This window comes from Mustela lutreola, chromosome 1, assembly GCF_030435805.1.
Source record: "Mustela lutreola isolate mMusLut2 chromosome 1, mMusLut2.pri, whole genome shotgun sequence".
NCBI lineage: Eukaryota > Metazoa > Chordata > Mammalia > Carnivora > Mustelidae > Mustela > Mustela lutreola.
This window is the reverse complement of record NC_081290.1, coordinates 27,266,937-27,287,368: the sequence shown is the minus strand read 5'-3', so window position 1 is coordinate 27,287,368 and position 20,432 is coordinate 27,266,937. Positions and strand designations below refer to the sequence as shown.

At 39.5% G+C, this 20,432-nt stretch overlaps 1 protein-coding gene across 2 annotated transcripts in view; it reads right to left on the bottom strand.

The window, feature by feature from the left end:
- Positions 1 to 20,432, bottom strand: part of FRYL (FRY like transcription coactivator) — a 265,921-nt gene that overhangs the window by 227,452 nt on the left and 18,037 nt on the right. For both annotated transcript variants that reach the window (XM_059161860.1, XM_059161868.1), the window contains exon 2: positions 365 to 539. The gene's annotated coding sequence lies outside the window, so the exon portion shown is untranslated. The remainder of the gene's footprint in view (positions 1 to 364; positions 540 to 20,432) is intronic.

Here is a 20,432-nt window from a genome sequence, read left to right as displayed (position 1 = left end):
GCTCTGTGCTCGGCGGGGTGGGGGTGGGGGGTCCGGAGGGTGTCTGCCCTTCCTTTCCCCTCGGGCTCTCTGTCTCTCTCTCAAATAAATAAATCTTTAAAAAAATAATAATAACCGAATAGGGGTGCCTGGGTGGCTCAGTGGGTTAAGCCTCTGCCTTCAGCTCAGGTCATGATTCCAGGGTCCTGGGATCGAGCTCTGCGTCAGGCTCTCTGCTCAGCAGCGAGCCTGCTTCCCCTTCTCTCTCTGCCTGCCTTTCTGCCTACTGTGATCTCTCTCTCTGTCAAATAAATAAATAAAATCTTTTAAAATATTTTTTTAAATAACCGAATAAACAGAAAAAATGAAAAGTACATATCCTTACCACTTAGAACAGGTTGTTGAGGCACAGAGTTTGTAGAAAAGACACCAATTTTGGAAAGGATCCATCTAGAAGCTTTTTCAATCTGGAGCTTGTACTTTACAGGCACACAAGTGGGCACACTGGTGCGAAGCAGTAGTGATTCACCATGTACAAAGCAGAATATGGAATGTTAAAGCTGGAAGACAAAAAAATGAGAGAAAAGAAAGAATGTGGTTGGTTATTAGTAACACCCATGTTTAAAACAGGAGTTGTTTTCATAGAACGGTTTTCATAGAACAAGTACCATTATTGAAATTAGTTTTTATAACTGAGAATCTACACAAGAAGAACTTTCTTATATAAAAACCTCAACTACAAAGGGAAAGAAGAGAGAGAAAACAAAATGAGAATTTGTCTTTGTAAGGTTCTAAATTAAAGATTTTTTTGCCACCCATAATATCTTTCTCAAATGTATTATAAATTTCCTTACCATCTAAACATAACGAACTGTTTCTTAATGACATAAGACCAATCATCATAAGAGTACTTCCCTAGTACCTGAGGACATATACTTTACAGGACTGGGGTAATGACCCTAGAACTGCCTTTATTTCAAAAGGTACACCCCTTGGGGCACCTGGGTGGCTCAGTTGGGTAAGCGTCTGCCTTTCACTGAGGTCATGATCCCAGGGTCCTGGAATCGAGCCCCATGTTGGGCTTTTTCCCTCTCCCTCTGCCTGCTACTCTGCCTGTTGGGCTCGCTCACTCTCTCTCTCTCTGTCAAATAAATAAAAATAAATAAATAATTTAAATAATTTTTTTTAAAAGTGCACCCCCAAGTATCCTAAGAAATAAGCACTTTCTGTTGCCAGTGGTAATGTCAGTATCTACAAACTTAAGAATGTATCCTTTGACCCAACAATCCTCTTTCTGGGACATTCTCCTATAGATATACTTGTACACTCACAAAATCAAGTGCACGGCAGGACTGCTGTGGGATTATCTGTAAAAGTGAAATACTGAAAACAACCCAAGTTCCACATGACCTGGCAATTCCACTCCTGGGTAGGATATACCAAGAGAAATGATAAAATACATCCATGCAAAATTATGGATATAAATGTTCACAGTAAGGTTATTTGTAATAACCAAAAGGTAGAAACAACACAAGTGTCATCAACTAATGAATGGACAAATAAATGTGGTATATCCCATCCAATGGAGTATTTCTGCCACAAAAAGGAATAAAGTACTGATACACACTATGAAATAGATGAATCTTAAAAATGTTATGCTAAGTGAAAGAAGCTAATCACAAAAGGCCACAGAGGCCGCATGTTACATGAGTCTATTTATACGAAGTGCCTAGAAATAGACAAATCTACGTACAAAGACTATAGATGGGTGGTTGACTAGGGCGGGGGTGGGGGGAGATGATGAGTGACTGCTAATGGGTACTGTGTTTCTTTTGGGGATGATGAAAATGTTCTAAAATCAATTGTGGTGACGGCTGCACAATTTTGTGAATACCATACACGTCGGTGATTTGCATGGTATGTGAATTATATCTTAATCAAGCTGCTATATATATATTTATATGGTCTGTAACTTCTTCACCACTAACCAATATTTTCCATATTATTCCTTATCACCTTGCCACACTATACAATAGGGAAGGCATTGGATTCAAGATAAAACAGCACTCTTGCTCATTCTAAACCGTAAATGAACCAGAACTTTCAAGTTTCAACTTCCTCTCGGGGGAAGCAGGGAGTCCTCTGTTGTTACACCATCTTATTTTTTCCCTAATAACTGAGCTGCATGCTTACCAGAGTAAACTATATTTGTCCCAAACTCCATTTATGTCAATTGTATTTGCAATAATTATGTCATTTAGTTAAATATTACATCAAAAATATGAGTGAAAAAAAATGCTTTGTCCCTGAAAATTAAGCTGTATGATTTGTAAAAGCCAAGTCCCTTGAAAAACATCCTAAAGAGAAGACCTGGGCTATACCAATGATTAATGAGGTATAAGCATGTTAAATTTCCAGTTATGAAATACGGAAGCTCTATATCTTTCTGAGACTCCTCACTTAAAACAAATTTTCCATGTAACCAACCCAATACTGGTTGATTATACATACTCCCATTGTATGAGACAGAAATCTACTCTATAGAAGTAGTTGATATAAAGGAGTGACAAAGTATACCATGATTTCCACCATTCTAGCTCATGTTCTCAAGAGTGATGGTTGAGCCTACTGAGTTCTTAGAGACGCTGAAACTTGTCTACGCTTTACACTCCCAGGCCCCACCATACTCTGAATTCTACAGATGACTTGTCTCTTAAACTGAAAGAAAATACCCAAAGTAAACTCTTCAAGGGTGCTGAAATCTCTCTTCCCATTCTCTAAAGGTCTCCAGATCATCCCTTTTCAAAGTTATACTTAACATCTGACCTGTACAGTCAGATGACCATAAAGAAAAAAAAAATTCTCACTTACATTCATGCACCATACACTCTCCTCCTGATTTCCTCTTAGCATGCATCTCTGCCTCTCCGTTCTCTCCTATCAACTTACCCTCATTCCCAGTCACTTGCACTCTGACGCCAATACTAAATACTAAAATACTCTTCCTAATGACGTCGGAAGAGTTCTAAGTGCCCGTTCTGACTTGTATCTGACCTCCCCCCTCTCACTACTCCAATGCACTTCAGACACGGCTGCCAAGTGCACAACTGTGATCAAAAAACTCTCTGGCTTGGTAATATACAGTGGTACTCCTAACTCCTACAGAATAGAGTTCAGAAATTCATAAGCCTCAATGTCAAAATCCTAATGTCAGAAAGTAAACTGCTAGCACATCTCCCTAATACTGTCTGAACTTGACTGTGCAAACGTATTCCATTCCTATACTCACATCTTTCTTTCCATCTGGAATGTCCACTCTTTAGGCAGAGAGGCAGGCAGAGAGAGAGGGGTTAGCAGCCTCCCTGCCAAGCAGAGAGCCCGATGCGGGGCTCGATTCCAGGACCCTGAGATCACGACCTGAGCCGAAGGCAGAGGCTTAACCCACTGAGCCACCCAAACGCCACATGGAATGTCCACTCTTTGTTTCTATGCACCGCAATTCCTCTAAAATCATTTTTAAAGTAGAAACTCACTTATCCAACCCGAGTGTTGGATTTCTCAACTGTCACATCTTCAAGGACTACTTTATAAAGATCATCAAGTGCTACAAGTATTATAATTATTAAATATAAACTAAGAAACAGCATATATCATTCAACAAATGCAGTTACTGCTATTCATCCAAGAGTGTAAGTATGCTATAAATATTTTTTAAGTTGACATACCAAAAAAAAAAAAAAAAAAATTCTATTTTCTAGCCATACTACACTCTTTGCCCTAAAAGGAACAATTTAAGGTTTGATAACTCTAAAAGTTAAGATGATGAAAATTTCTGATAATCAACAGTTTTCAGTGCATGGGAATCTCAAACAGACTCGTGACGTAAGAATAGTAACCCACTATTTCATTATTTAGTCAAGAGCAACTTGATTTGTAATCATCTCACAATATATGTCAAGTCATTATGCCTTAAACTTATATAGCACTGTATGTCAATTATATCTCAATAAAATGTGGGGAGGGACACAACTTGATTCAGTAATATCCACCAAAAACAAGCTTACCAAAAACAATAGTTTCACCATTTACGTTTTTTTTTAAAAACTGTGGTAAAATACACATAACATATAATTCACCATCTTAACCATTTTTAAGTGTACAGTTCAGTAACATTAAGTACATTCAGACTGTTGCACAAACATCATCACCATTCATCCATGTCCAGAACTCTTTCCATCTTGCAAAACTGAAACTCTGTGACCATTAAACACCAACTCCTCATTACCACTTGCCCTCTCCCAACCCCTGGGAAAAAGCATTCTACTTTCTCTGTCTGGGAGTCTGACTACTCTGGGGACCTCACTCAAGTGGGATCCCACAGGATTTGTCCTTTGTGACAGGCTTATTTCACTAAGCAGGATATCCTCAAGGTTCATTCATCTTATCATTTACCTTTTCAACAAGAACTCTAAAACCACACAAAGGACATGGTTTAAACACATTCTAGTTTAAATGCACGGTTTACACATACTCTGTACCCTGGAGATTTAGAGGACTTGAACTACAAAAAGAAAGGGAAAAGCAAATGACACGTAGCGGGTCATCTGGTATACAGGCATTCTGCTAGGTGCATTTCGCAGACAGTTAAATCTACATGACCCTGAGGAGGTAGGGTGGTTATTATTATTCCCAATTGGTAAAAGAAAAAGAAAGTTCAAGGGATTACGTAGTATAAGGTAGGCCTCCTATGTTACTTTCCTATTTCCACTTTGTTTTTATCATAGAAGTTACCACTATCTGACATTTATCCACATGTACACTTATCTCCTTATGTGCAAATTATATGTAGACCAAATAAAGTTGGAAATCATTACACCATGAGTGCAAGGGTCATAGTTACATAAAAAAGTTTTATCTATTATACAACATCTAAACATCTTACAATCTCTGGCTTTTCTGAGATGCTTCTCCATAGGTACATTTCTTAGATACTCAGAATTTGGGAGACTTTATTACTACCAAAGATATATTGAGAGATATTTCCAGCCAGCAGGAATGGGAAATGGAAGGCAGGGGAGGGTAGGAGTGGAAGATAAAATCCCAACTGGAAAGTCCAAGGAGACTTCTCTTCAATGACCCCAAATCTAGTATAACATCCCTATATTCTATAAATTTGATTGTTTCTATCAAACTTCACGGAGAATTTTTCTACCAAGCATGGGTTTACGATACACAGGGACATACAAGGTTATGATGTATGGTCTACTTATAGCTTAAATATATTCTCACTAGAATATTAGCTGTATTTATAGTAATTTGATTTCCTTGTGCTTCAGAATCAAAGTATCTATTTCCCACTATCGTGTATTGCTCTATTTTCTCCCTCAAATTAGTTAAAACTTTTATCACACTTCAAGAAATTAAGAAATATCTAACGTTTAAACTGCTTAAACTATTTTTCCATGATTTAAATTACGGCAAATAACTCCACATTTAAAACATTATGAAGCAAAATCTGATTGTTAAGGCCTCTCTCTAAATAAATTCCTACTTGTAACAAAGCTACAATTCCCATTAACTTATTGTTTTCATAAAATAATTCCTTTTGAGCACAGTATGAAAAATGTTACTCATAAAAGAAGTACTGTGTTCACAAAATAATTTTATCTTCACTGATGCAATACAAAGTCAGTGGTTTCCTTTTTGTGGTAAACAATGGGTCTTAGGAAACACATTCCCCACTAAATGTCTTTTACATTTTTTTTTTACACACAATTGGTTTAACTTCCTAATAATCACTATTTACCAGAAATGTGAAAGATAAAAATCTATCGGAGATACACAATAAGATTAAGCAAGCCAAAAAGAGAAAAATAAAATTATAAAGGCTCCGTAATGAGGGTGGGGTAGAGAAAACTCAAGCCAACACCAACCATCTCCAAGCCATTTTTAAAAAAAAGATTTTATTTATTTACATGACAGACAGAGATAACAAGCAGGCACAGAGGCAGGCAGAGAGAGAGGAAGGGAAGCGGGCTCTCGTGATGATTCGGGGCTTGATCCCAGGACCCTGGGATCATGACTTAAGCCACCTGAGCCGAAAGCAGAGGTTTTAACCCACTGAGCCACCCAGGCGCCCAATCCAAGCCATTTTTAAAACAGTGGTTTCAAGCTGACAAAAATCCCCATCTCTTTCCTCCCTTACCAAGGACCATTCCCATCAGCATACATGCTATAATGATCCCTGCCCCAAGGGAAGGAAAAAAAGAGCCATTCGATGACATTGTGATTTAAAATAAGAAATATATATTTGGTCTTTGTCCCATTTCTGGCACAGAACTCCTAAAACTCACAATTTCCTAAGTGATGACAGCCTTAAAGGTGTCTTTTGTTGTTCACGAGGTGACTTTTGGACCACACCCAAGGATCAGAACTAGCTGCCAGGAGAACCAACCCTGTGATTAGAAGGCTGGAACTTTCACTGTCACCAGCCCCCTCACGTGGTGTCAGTGGGGAGGCTGGAGGTTCAATCAATCGCCAATGGCCAAAGATATAATCATCATGCCAGTGTAAAGAAACCTCCATAAAAACACAAAAGGATGGGGTCTGTCTGGAGAGCTTCTGTGTTGCGTAAGCGCAGATGTGGGGGAAGTGGCATGTTCAGGGCCTGAAAGCTTTGCACCCTTCCCCCCATACCTTGCACTGTTCATCTCTTCCATCTGGCTGTTCCTGAGTTTTATAATAAACTGGTAACGTAGTAAGTAAAATGTTTCTTTTGAGTTCTGTGAGCCACTCCAGCAAATGAATTGAACCTGAGGAGGAATTTGCTTGAACCCCTAGTCTATAGCCTATAGGTCCAGGGGCACAAGTTGACAACCTGGACTGGTATCTGAAGTGTTTCTGTGGGAGTTGGGGATAGTGGACGAAGGAGATGATCTTATAGGACTCAGCCCTTAAATTATAGGATCTGATGATATCTCTAGGTAGTTTCAGAATTGAGATGAACTGTAGGACTCCCAGGAGGTATCTAAGAATTGCTTGGTGGTGTGGGAAAACCCCACATACACACATACTGGAACTGGCGACCAGATCACTTACCTCCCTAGACCACAAATCCCCTGTAGGTGACTACAGCAGCTCTCTGCTCCCTTTCATAATAAAAGTCTCCCATATAGTTGCCTCTATGCAGTACTTCACTTGCTTCCCGTGTTTGTCCCATTTTCTCTTCTATCCACTCCCTAGGACCTCTTGTCAATGTCACTAATGACTTCCACACCTCATGAAATCTAAAGGTCAATATCAGGCCTCATCTGACTTGACTCTACAGCAACATTTCTCTCCCTCCTGTCTGAAAGACCTTCACTTGGATTGCAAAATGCCACACTGCTGGTTTTCTTCTTCTTCCTTATGAGCTGCAATTCCTCTGCCTCTTTCCCACCTCAGAACCCTGAAGAGCACAGAGTGACCTCACTTACTCAGGCTGAAGGCCTTACATTCAAATTGGTGGGCATGTAGATGGTATCTCCCATCCAAGTACTAACCAGGCCCGACCCTGCTTAGCTTCCGAGATCAGACGAGATGTAGATGGTATCTCTAGCCCCATTCTTTCTCCTGAGCATGAACCTCAAAAACTTAACTACCTATTTGGACACCAACCAGGACTTCAAACTCAGCTCTTAATACATTCCCCTAAATATTCACCAACTCCAGCATTGCACCTCAGCAAATAATATTTCCAGAAGTTACCACTTCATCCTAACAAAAAGTAAAAAGATGAACAGGAAAAGCAAAACACTTCTTAGATGCATTAAAAAAGTGAGATCATAAGGAAAATCACTATTCACAGAAATGAAGAAGCAGATAGACAAATACAGAGAATCACAACTTAATGGAATAGAAACTTCCATGGAGATCAGTGCCAGGATGAGAAAACTTGAAATTTTAAGTTTTTTTTTTTTTTTTTTAAGTAATCTCTACATCCTACATGAAGCTCGAACTTACAGCCCTGAGATCAAGAGTTGCGTGCTCTACCAACTGAGCCAGCTAGGCACCCCAAAAAGTCTGTTTAGGACCCTCTCCCTTTGCCCCTCCTCCTGCACCTGTGCTTGCACGCTCTCTCCCACACTCTCAAATAAATAAATCTGAAAAGAAAAGAAAACTGAAAATAAAAAAGCCTGGGAAAAAATTGAATATCCAAGAAATGTAGGACACTACAAAATAGGTCACATATACATAACAGGAATACTAGAAGAAAGAACAGAAGAAACATTTGAAACAATAATGGCTGAGAATTTTTCCAAATTAATGACAGACACCAAACTACAGATCTAGGAAACTCAGAGACCCCCAAGCAGAATAAATGCCAAGAAAAACCACTTTAACCAGGCATAACATACTCAAAATGCAGAAAATCAAAAATAAAAAGTCCTGAAAGTAGCCAGAGGGGAAGAAAACATCCCACCTATGGAGAAGCAAAGATAAGAATTACATTTTACATCTCAGAAACCATGCAAGCAGGAAGAGAGTGAAGTAAAATATTTAACATGTTGACAGGGAAAAAAAAAATCCAGAATTCTGTACCCTGCTAAAGTGTCCTTTAGAAATGAAGAAGATATAGACTTCCTCAAACAAAACCAAGGTAATTTGTTGCCAACAGACCTCCTAATGTACATAAAGAAAGAAGGAGCATCAAAAAGGAGTAAGGAAAGGTAAAATTAAAACCTTTTCTTATTCTTAAGAAACAACAGTTTGTTCAAAGTACTAGCAACAATGTATTCGATTATATACACTTATATAAATGAAATGGAATGAAAAACAGCAATGATACAAGAAAAGGGAGGGGGGAGAGGAATCAGGATTATTTTATTATAAAGTAATTGCACTACCCATTTAGGATACTCTTACTTGGAAGTGGATTTGGATTCATTGTAAATGCATATTGCAAACTCTAGGGCAAGGACTAAAACAATTTTTTGAAGTACAATACCCTAAGAAAGGAGAAAAACAGAATCATATAAAATGTTTAAATTAAAACCTTAAAAGGCAGAAGAAGATCAGAATCCAAAAAAGAGAACAAAAAACAAGGCCACAATTAGGCAACAGCAATAAATATGATAGTTACTAATTTAACTATAACAATAATCAATTTGAACATCAATTGTCTAAATGCACCAATTAAAAGAAAGACACTGTCACAGTAGATCAAAAAGCAAGGCAGGTTGTCTATAAGAAACCCACTTTAAATGTAAAGATAGATTTGGATTAAAGGTAGCTGCATGGAGGGGCTCCTGGCTAGCTCAGTCAGTAGAGCACTGGACTCCAGATCTCATGCTCATGAGTTCAAGCCCCACATTGGTCTTGGAGACTTTAAAAAAAAAAAAAAAGCAACCTCATGGAGAAAGACATACTATGCTAACACTAATCAAAATAAAAATGGAAAAGCTATACTACTTTGATACAGAGCAGATTTAAAAGCAAGGAAAATTGTCAAGGATAAAGAGGATCATTACATAATCTCAAGAGGGACAATTCTCCAAGACCTAACAATCCTCAATGTGTATATGCCTAACAATAGAACATCAAAATACATGAGGCAAAAACTGGTAAAACTGCAAGGAGAAATAAATGAATCTACTGTTATAGTTGAAGACATCAACACTCCTCTTTCAGGAATGAACAGATTCAGCAGTCAGAAAATCAATAAGGACATAGCTGAACTCTACAACACCATCAATCAGTTAAATATAATTGACATCCCTAGACTACTTCATTCAGCAAGAGCAGAATACACATTCTTCCCAAGCTTACATGGAACATTCACCAAAACAGACCACATTCTGGCCCACAAAATACAACTTAATGAACTTAAAAGAACAGAAATCCTGTAATGCCTACTCTCAGTTCACAGTGGAATTCAACCAGAAATCAATGACAGAAAGATAACTGGAGGGGAGCCTGGGTGGCTCAGTAGGTTAGCGGCTGCCTTCAGCTCAGGTCAATGATCCCAGGGTCCTGGAATCCAGCCCCACTTACGATTCCTAGCTCAGCAGAGAGACTGCTTCTTCCTCTGCCTCTGCCCCTTCCCCTGTCCCTGCTCATACTCTCTCTCAAATAAATAAAGTCTTGGGGTGGGGGTGGGGGGAGAAAGGCTAACTGGAAAATCACAAAATACTTGGGAGATTAAAGAACACACTTCTAAATAATACATGGTCAGAGAAGAAATCTCAAAAAAAATTTTAAATATTTTGAACTAAATGAAAATGAAAATACTTAAAATTTGTGGGATTCAGCAAAAGCAGTGCTTAGATAGAAATTTATAGTAGTAAATGCGTATATTAGAAAAGAAGATCTAAAATCAGCAATCTAAGTTTCCACTTAAGGAAACCAGAAAAAGAAGAGCAAATTAAATTCAAAGTAATCAGAAGGAAAGAAATAATGAGAATTAGAACAGAAATCAATGAAACTGAAAACATAAAATCAAGAGAGAAAAATCATAAAGCCAAAAGCTGGCTACAAAAAAACAAGAGAGAGGACACAAATTACTAATACCAAAAATGAAAGCAGAGACATCACTACAGATTCCATGAATATTAAATAAATAAAGAAATAATATGAACAAGTATATGCCCACTAATTTAATAATCTAGATGAAATGGACTAATTCTTTGACAATATAATCTGAATGGGCCTTTCAAAATTCAATCAATCGTTAATTGAAGTATTATTCTGAAACTGAAAACACTAGGCCCAGATGTGTTCACTGGTGATTTCTCCCAAACATTTGTTAGAACTATAATAATTCTCTACAATAACTTTCAGAGATTAGAAGCTGAGGGAATACTTCCTAACTAACTCATTCTATGCAGCCAGAAGTACCAAAAGACATTTGAAATCAGTTAATGTAATCTATTATATTAACAGACTATAAAAGAAAAATGACATGACTGTATCAATGGATGCAGGAAAGGTATCTGACAAAACCAACACCCATTCATGATAAAAACTCTCATTATATTGGAATAGAGGGCAACTTCTTCAACTTGATAAAGATTATCTTCAAAAAAACTACAGCTAATATCATACTTAAGTGTGAAAAACTGTTAAGTTTCTCCAGTAAGATCAGGAACAAAGCAAGATGTCCATTCTCACCACCCCTTTTCAACATTGTACTGGAAGTCCTAGCTGTGCAATGAGGAAATAAATTATATGCAGCTTGGGAAGGAAAAAATAAAACTGTCTTTGCAGATAACATGATTGATCACCAAACAGAAAACCCAAAAGAATACACACACACACACACACACACATACACACACCTGGAACTGATAAGCAATTATAGCAAGGATAGAGGATACAAGGTTAATATAGAAAAGCCAATTGTGTTCCTATATACCAGAAATGAACAAATAGAATTTGAAATTAAAAACACAATACCATTTACATTAGCATCCCCCCAAAATGAAATACTTAGGTATAGGTATAAATTTAACATAATGTGTACAAGACCTATATGAGGAAAACTACAAAATTTTGGTAAATAAAATCACAGAACTAAATTAATGGAGGGATATTCCATGTTCGTGGACAAGAAGACTTAATATCCTCAAGATGTCAGTTACTCCCAATTTAATCTACAGATTCAACGTAATCCCAATCAAAATCCCAGTATGTTATTTTGTAGATATCAACAAACTGACTGTAAAGTTTATACAGAGAGGCAAAAGACTCAGAATAGCCCACATAATACGGAAGGAAAAGAACAAAGTTGGAAGACTGACATTATCCAACTTCAAGACCTAAAATAAACCTAGGATAATCAAGACAGTGTAATGCTGGGGAAGATCAGTGGAGCAGAATGGAGAACCTAGAAAAAGACCCACAGCCGAACTGATCTTTGACCCAGGAACAAAAGCAATACAATGGAGCAAAGATGGTCTTTTCCACAAATTGACTGAAACAACTAGACATCCACCTTAAAAAAAAAAAAAAAAAAATCCAGACACAGACCTTTCACCCTTCGCAAAAATTAATTGAAAATGGATCATGGTCTTGAATGCGAAATGCAAAACCTAAAAGTAGAAAATAACAAAAGAGAAAACCTAGATGACATGGGGAATGGCAATGACTTTTTAAATACCAAAGGCACAATCCATGAAAGAAATAATTGATAACTAACAATTAAAATGAAAAAATCTACTGTGCAAAAGACAATGTCAAGTCAATGAGGAGACAAGCCACAGACTGGGAAAAAAATATTTACAAAACACACACACACACACACACCCCTAATAAAGGGTTGTTACCTAAAATACACAAAGAAATCTTAAAACTGAAGAAGAAAACAATCTGATTTAAAAATGGGCCAAAGGGGCACCTGGTTGGCTTAGTCCATTAAGCACCAGACTCTTGGTTTTGGCTTAGGTCATGATACCAGGGTCAAGAAAGCCAGCCCCACACAGAGATTTTCTCTTTCTCTCCCTCTCTTTCCTCACCCCCTCTGCACAGGCACACACACACGTGTGTACTCTTTCTCATTCTTATAAATAAATAGGCCAAAGACCTTAAAAGATACCTAGCCAAAAATATGCATACTGCAAATAAGCTTATAAAAAGAAGATCCAAATCATATGTCAATGGGGAAATGCTAAATTAAAATGAGATGTTGCCAGACTTCTATTAGAATGGCCAAAATCTGCAACAATGACAATAAATGCTGGAGGGGATGAGAAGTGACAAGGGCTCTCCCTCATTGCAGGTGGGAATGCAAAATGGAACTACTGCTTCAGAAGACAGTGTGGAGGTTTCTTAGAAAATGGAAGATACTCTTACCATATGACCCAGAAATTGTGCTCCTTGGTATTTACAGGACTTGAAAACATGTCCACACAAAAACCTGCACACTGGGGCGCCTCGGTGCCTTAGTCAGTTGGAAGTCTGACTATGGCTCAGTTCATGATCTCAGGGTCCTGGGATCCTGCCCCATGTCGGCTCTCCCTGCTCAGCTGGGGGTCTGCTTCTCCCTCTGCCTGACGCTCCCCCTGCTTGTGTGTTTTCTCTCTATATATATAACAAATAAATAGAACTGTTAAGAAAAAAATATAGGGACACCTGGGTGGCTCAGTCATTAAGTGTCTGCCTTCAGCTCAGGTCATGATCCCAGAGTCCTGGGACTGAGCCCCACATCAGACCCGCATCAGGCTCGAGCCCTGCATCAGGCTCCCTGCTCGGCGGGAAGCCTGCTTCTCTCTCTCCCACTCCCCCTGCTTGTGTTCCCTCTCTCACTGTGTCTCTCTCTGTCAAATAAATAAATAAAATCTTATTTTAAAAAAGAAATAATATATATGAAAAATAAAATTAATAACCATCAACTCAGTTAGGCACTGTCCTAAGCAGCCAGGTAAGTCAATGAGGACTAGGTCGATGACGAATGCTGCCCTCTTGTAACTTACACATTAACAGCAGGAGACGATAAACAACACATATCATTATGGAGAATGAAAAGGTGAAAGAAGCTATTTAAAAAAAAAAAAAAAGGATCATGGAATGTCAAGCGCTCTGTATGGCAGGAGCTGCAATTTTTAAATGGAATACGGCATATTGTAAAGGTGACAGGTGAACAAAGAACTGAAGAGTCAGCCAGGTGGGGAGTGGAGTGAGCACGTCCCAGCCACAGGAAAGAGCCACGCCAAAGTCCCAAGGCGGAAATGAGCCTGGCACATCAGAGCCAGAACAAAGGCAATGACTGCAGATGGGCAAGGGTTAGAGGTAGCAGGAAAAAAAGGATCAGAAAGATAGTAAGAGACTAACTCCAGGAAGGCCGACAGACCAATGTGCTGTGAGCTGGGGAGTCACCACAGAGTCTGCCGGAAAAGACATGATCATCTTGTGTTTGAAAAGGAATGCGGTGGCCAATGTGCCGAGAAAGAGCGCAGGGGGAGAAGCCCAGATGTGGGGGACCTCTCAGTGGCAGGCGATTTGCACTGAAGTGTTACAAAAACCCTGGTCTTTCAGCAGGAGAGATGGCTCTTGGATTCAGTTAACTTTCGAGCTCTGTTCCCCAGGAAACCATGAATGTCAGAAACCACCGAATGTCAGCTGTGTTACTAGGCAACATGGCTTATGGTAAAAATGACCCATTGGTAAACTGCTTGGGACTGAGAGGGACTATAAATACCTGGAGAGTGGCTGAAACTTTGGCCTGCTCTTAGTGTGGGGACTCCTCCAATAGGGCGTGTATCCTGTTGGAATTCTAGAAGCTATGCGCATGGGCGGTTTTCCAAGGTCATGGCCTTTGTGGAACTTGGGGCTCTTCAGCCAGGTTAGCTACATAGTCACTTATGTGAGCTTCATTACTCACACCCAAGCTTCACCTTGAAGCAGAAGCAAAGAATAGTTCCGGCTGTTCCTCTTTTTTCTTTATCTTTTTTAATTTTTTTAAGTAAGTTTCAGGCCCCACGTAGAACTTGAACTCACAACCCTGAGATCAAGAGCTGCATGCTCTATCAGCTGAGCCAGCCAGGTACCCCTGGCTGTTCTCTTCCTGCACTGCTACAAGGACATTCCCCTCTCCCCAAAGAACATTTGTCCTTCTCTGCTGGTAAGCTGGTTTTCCTGTCCCTCCTCTCCTGTATCCTAAGTGAATGGGATGTCAAATATGGATTGCCACATGTCTGGTTAAACCCTAATAAAATTCCCTGAGTAGGCACTGCTCTACTGTAGTAACCCAGGCAAGAAACAGCAGTAGCATGGACCAGGATGGCTGTGGGGCAAATATGAAAAAGCAGTAACATTATAAATATAATTTGAAGGAGGAACTCCTAGGATCTTCCAATAAATAAAATCTGGGATGTGAAAGGGTAAGTTAGGGATAACACCAACATTTTTGGCCTTAGCAACTGAAAAGATGGAGGGGGGAAATTGGATGAAGGAAGGACTGGAGACTGGGAGCTCAACTGTAGATCATTTTGAGGTGAGGGTCATTCCCAACTCACTCTCTTCAATCCAAGATGGCTCCAGTAGCTCCAAGTATCATGAGCCCACATAACAACATCCAAAAGAAGGGCTATCCCTTTGTCTGTTAAAGGACACCAGATTCCCCACAGACTTTCGGACCTGTCATAAGCCCGAAACCAATCATGGGCAAGGAGAATGGAACTAACACAGTTGGCTTTAGGCTGAGCCACATTCACAAACTGTCCCCTTTGGGATGGGGGCGGGGGAAGCCCAGGAAACACACAAGCACTAAACACCCAAACAAAACTGGGCTTTCATTAGCGAGGAAAGAGACCAGTAAGTACAGTGTCTGTCCAAAATAGCAGATGAACCATCCACATCTGTGGTGAAATCACCCCCCAGGAAAGATTAGTAATAAAGGACACTTAACAAAATAAGACAGAGAGCCAGGTGACAAATGAGAGGAACTGACCTACCTTCTGGCCCATGAAAACACACCCAGGCAAACCTTGTGAAATTACACAGCCACCAAGAAAAGATTCTAAAGGATGTGAGGAAAAAGGATTAAAAGGAAGAATCGGACTGAAATCTGGAACTCTCAGTTGCGGAAGATAGAACAATGCCTCAGAAATTTCAAAAGCAAAATAATTTTGAGCCAGAGTTTTATATCCAAATGATCCATCAAGGAAGAAAGCAGAATAAAGACACTTCCAAACATGTAAGGACATTACTTGGGGTTACTCTCTAGCAACAAGGATGAAAACCAATAAAGTAAATATGAGAACACAAGAAACAGTGGAAATGATCCAAGAGTGAAATGAAAAAGACGTCCCAGGATGGCAGCTGTGCGGCAGGACTAGACAATAATTCATCCTATTAAAACAGAAAATTAGTGAACTCCATGAAAGGAAGAGAGGAGTAAAGTCCATTCAAAAGGCGGAATAACTAAGAATCTGGTTTAATGACAGGAATGCATGTGTTTCCCTTCTCAATAGAAAAAAAAATTCTGCAACAGAAAATTCCCACAGAATGCTAAATGTCTACCCAGTTTTCCTCCCTTCCTTCTTGCTGAAGAAACCTACATTTTTTCCCTTTCTCTTTTTCGAGTTATCAGGTGAGAAGCACAAGATTAGAAAAGGCAGCCTCTCCCCCAGACCCATGGGATGAAATCACAACAGGTCTAAACTAAGCGGAAAAATCGCATTCTCCTTTGCAGGCAATTGGTCTGAGCAATCTCTCCTGTCCCACTGTGGAGAAGTGATTCATTTCAGGCCAACGAGACATATAGGAAAAATCACCTGGGGAGCTTCTTGAAAGATCTTCCAAGATGAAAAGAGATCTGATAGGGAGGAAATTTGCTATAAAGGGTGTTACTGGGCAACTGATGAATTTGAACATAGCCTGTATATTACATAATAGTATTGTATCATGGTAGACATAGAAATGTACCACCCACAGCCAAAGACTCACCACCAGATGTGAGGAGTATGATTAAGCTATTAGCTTCATCAGAGTTGGCTTCAGCTCTCTAGAGGAGGTCTCGATCATCTCCGAATAGCTAAAGCCTATATAACTGAGAAAGGCAAGGTACAAGCCAAGCAATTTCTAGCCAACACAGAACTCTTCTAATGGACAATCCTGACTCCAGATCAGCTTCTCTGGTGGGCAGACAGACCATCATCACAATCTGACAGCTCCACTTACCCACTCCTGCTTCTGCTTTTAGGAGTCCTACTCCTGGCCTCGGCATCTGCTTCCCAGGGAACTCAAATGTTCAATTTCCTGAATTTAATCCTTGTTCCATGATCTCACCAGAAAATCCTTTTCATAGTGATGTGTAGTAAAGCGCTTAAGAATAAAGTCATGGGGGGGCGCCTGGGTGGCTCAGTGGGTTAAAGCCTCTGCCTTAGGCTCAGGTCATGATCCCAGCGTCCTGGGATCGAGCTCCACATCGGGCTCTCTGCTCAGCAGGGAGCCTGCTTTCTCCTCTCTCTCTCTCTCTCTCTCTCTCTCTCTCTCTCTCTGCCTGCCTCTCTGCCTACTTGTGATCTCTGTCTGTCAAATAAATAAATAAAATCTTTAAAAAAAAAAAAAAAGAAGAAGAAAGTCATGGGGCGCCTGCATGGCTCAGTGTCACTGGGTCAAGTGACTGCCTTCAGCTCAGGTCATGATCCCAGAGTCCTGGGATCAAGCCCCAAATCAGGCTCCCTGCTCAACAGAGAGCCTACTTCTCCTTCTCCCTCTGCCTGCCGCTCTGCCTACTTGTGCTCATTCTCTATCTCTCTGTCAAATAAATAAATAAAATCCTTACTAAAAAAAAAAAAAGCAAAGTCATGATCTCTGCAGTTTCCTCTTAAAAGATTCCCCAAAAAACTACAGATATATAGACAAAGGAGAAAGCAAATACAGCAAAATGCTTAGAACTGATAAATCGAGGTAAAAATTAGGTAAGAGTTCACATTACTATTCTCACAATTTTCTAAGTGTTTAAACTTTTCAAAACTAGTTCTTTTTTTTTTTTTTTAAAGGGTGGGGAGATCATGATGAATCAGTGGCCATCCTATCCCCTTCTTCCCACCGTCTAGTAAGTGAGAAAAAGATGCTGGGAGCAATAGGAACCACCACCAATAAAAGAAAGATCAAGACAATCCCCTAAGTCCTCTGTAGTGAGATATTCTGCAAAATGTTGCCAAAAGAACCAAAGTGATACACCAGGAAAAAACATAAACAAACCTATACAAGAAAGTCATGGTGCTGGGGCACCTAGGTGCCTCAGTTGTTAGAGCATACAACTCCTAATCTCAGGGTCATGAGTTTGAGCCCTACGTTGGGTATAGAGATTACGTAAGAAAAATTAAAAATCATTTTAAAAAGGCAGTCATGGTTCAAGTGTGGAAAAATGTGACATGATTTTGAGCAGCCGATGGGATTACAGGAAGAGAGTCTATTGGCCTTTGAAGCTAGGAACAGCGGCCTTCTATACAGTATCATGAGAAGGAAATGTCACCACAACTTCTCTGCTCTGCCATGAGTATTTGCACAATAATTAAAATACACCAGACCAACATAAAAACGAAGCACCAAAGACTTCATTAAGGTTACAGAACAGAATGTAAATGTTCTTGAACTTGTCAGTTTAAAAGGCACAGCTGACAGAAGTTGGAAGCCAGAGTGCAGGAAGGCAAAAGCAGAAAGGAGAATCAGTGGAAAAAGCCAGGGTTTTGATTTTGAATCCCTTAAGACTAGAAATCACTAAACATATTCCACTTGACTCATTTTTTAACCATTTTTGTTGAGCTATAATTCACATACCATAAAATATACCAGTTTATTCATCATTTTTAGTTAGATTGTCTTTTCATTACTGAGTTGCCAGAGTTCTTTACAGACCTTAGATACAAGTCCCGTATTTGATAGAAATCGCAAATATTTTTCTCCGATTTTGTGGGTTGTCTTTTCACTTTCTTAATGGTATCCTTTGAGGCACAGAAGTTTTTAATTTTGATCAAGTCCAGCTTACCGATTTTATTCTCTGTTGTTTGTGCTTTCAGTGCCCCAAGAAGGCTTTGCCTAGCCAAGGTCATTAAGATTTATTCATATTTTCTTCTAAGAATTTTATCATTTCTGCTGTACATTTAGGTCTATGATCCATTTTTAGTTAAATTGTGTGTATGATGGGAGGAGGAAGCAGTTCAAATTCCTCCTTTTGCATATAAATCTCAAATCTCCGGGTGTCTCAGCACAATCTGCTGAAAAGACTATTCTTTCCCTATTGAATTTTCTTGGCACACTTGTTTTAAAAAAAAAAAAAATCTATTGATCATAGAGTTTATTTCTGGATTCTCAAGCCTATCCAGTTAATTTCTACATACTGACACTCTAAGGTGAAATCCAGACAGTATAACCATTTTAAAGTGGACAGCTCAATACCACTTAGGACATTCACAACGTTTTACAACTAACACTTCTATCTAGTTCCAAAACATTTTACCACCCCAAGAAGAAACCCACATCCAAACAGCAGTCACTCCTCATCCCCTATGACCCTGGCAACCAGGAATGTTTTGCATCTGTGTGCATTTAACTGTGTGGGATATTTCATATCAGTGAAATTATAATGTAGGATATTGTTTCCAGCTTCTTCCACTTAGCATAATGTTTGCAAGGTTCATGCCCTCTGCAGCACTTATCAGTACCTCCTTGTTAGGGCTGAATAATATTCCATTCTTGGGATATGCCACAGTTTGGTGACCCCCTCATTAGTTGATGTACATTTGGGTTGTTTCTACCTTTTAGTTAATGTGAACTGCTAGGTAAGTACAGAACTACTATAAATATTCATGTACAACTGTTTGAATACCTGTTTTCAACTCTTTTGGGTACATACGTAGGAGTGGGATATCTGGTTCATATCCTAATTCTAGATTCAACTGTTTGAATAACCACCAAACTGTCTTCCACAGCAGCTGTACCCTTCTTCATTTCTACCAGCAACATACAAGGGTAACAATTTCTCCAGCTCCTCACCAACAAGGGTGATTTTCTGTTTTCTCATTCGTTTTCAAAGTTGACATCCAGAACTCAACACGACACTCCAGGTGTTGTCTGGACAGTACAGAACAGAGTAAGACTACCACCTTTCCTCTTGGGGAACCTCCTTCTCCTGGGAGTCCAGACTACTGGTCTCTGCAGTCTTCCTCATAGTCACATCACATTTTATATCCGTATTGAGTTCACTACAGTCATCAACATACTTATTTGTGTTCTGTCACGTCTGTCGCCCCTATGCTTATGCAGCTTTCTTCTCAACCCATATAGAGGACTTTGTATCAAGCCCCATTAAGTTACCATGTTAGCCTTGGCCCACCATTTCAGTCAGGAAGATTCTTCCAAAAGTTAACCCTAAAAAATTCATTCCATGCTAAAATTTCAAAAGCATGGTGTCAGCTTTTTTTTTTTTTTTAAGGTTTTTTTTATTTTAGAGAGAGCCACCAAGAGAGGAGAGCACAAGCAGGGGGAGGGGAAGAGCAGACTCCGTGCTGAGCAGGGAGCCCAACACAGGACTCGATCCCAGAACCCTAGGATCATGACCTGAGCGTAAGACAACTGTTTAACCGACTGAGCTACTCAGGCGCCCCAGTACCAGTGTTCTTATTCACATTATAAACACATGAACAGTAACCTTCAGCAAGAGAAATTTTTCTCCAGTTGTCATCAACTCACCATTCACTAATCTTCAGAGCTGCTACTCAAGCAATCACATGTCTACCTAATCTTGTGGTCAGCCAGCCCCTAGTCTCCCACTTGTCAAAAGAGAGAAATGTTACTGAATGCTTGGCAGAAATTCATTTATACTGTTATCCTCTGCATTCTCCTGACCCACAACCTAATAACCCTACCTAAAACGTAAGGTTAGTCTATCATACTGTCTCTAGTGAGCCCACGTAATACTTTCCTTTAAAAATGTAATTGCACGGGCGCCTGGGTGGCTCAGTGGGTTA